An 874-nucleotide genomic window follows, 5' to 3' on the forward strand; every position below is an offset into this window, starting at 1 on the left:
AAAAAAAAAAACAAAAAAATAAAGTTATAAATGTATAGCAATAAAATTATTCCTACTGTAATTCATTATTTATTTTTGTATTTAATGGGGGAAATGAATTGAGAAAACCACAGCCATTAATGAAATAAAATATTTTTTCTAAATTTATGAGAAAAATCTCTTGGTGTATTCATTTTATAAATGGCAATGTTTGAATGAAAATGTGACTCCTTTCATCTCCCTTTAAGTAATAAGATGAATTAGAAAGCTAGGAAGCAGATGACTGCCTTGGCCTATAGAAGAGAATGGTAAAACCTCAAAGGAATGAGACAGAAAATTTAGGCAAGCGTCTAAGAAAAAAAAAAAAATGTTGCTTGAAATGGTTAGTGTGCTCAAAATATACTCTGATCTTTTTCTGAATCTTTTAACACACAGGAAAGGAAGTCAATAGTACTTTGGGGTTGTTTTAAAATTAATAGCAACATAAAACTTATTATAATAACAGTGAAACCAAAGGTATTATTCTTTAAGCTTTTACTATATGCTAAGAAATATACCACAAACTTTACATATATTTACTTATTTATTCCTCATGAAAATCCTGAGGTAAACATTCTTTTACTTACTTTTCAGATAAGTAAACTCATTCACAGAGGATAAATAATTTACCCAAGGTCACAACAACTTATACATACATGATGGTGTAAGTGGGATTTTAATCCTGAGTTTATCTGATTCCAAAGAATACATATTACGATATTCTAGCAGCACTGAAAGAGAAATATTTTAAAAAGTTCAAAGGCTCAAAAGAGTTCTATAGCTGCAGCCAATAAACTACTCTCTAGATTTGGCTTGCAAAACTAAAAGAAATACGTTAGCTTTAATAAAGTGACAA

The sequence above is a fragment of the Trichechus manatus genome, unplaced genomic scaffold (assembly GCF_000243295.1).
Source record: "Trichechus manatus latirostris isolate Lorelei unplaced genomic scaffold, TriManLat1.0 scaffold00238, whole genome shotgun sequence".
NCBI lineage: Eukaryota > Metazoa > Chordata > Mammalia > Sirenia > Trichechidae > Trichechus > Trichechus manatus.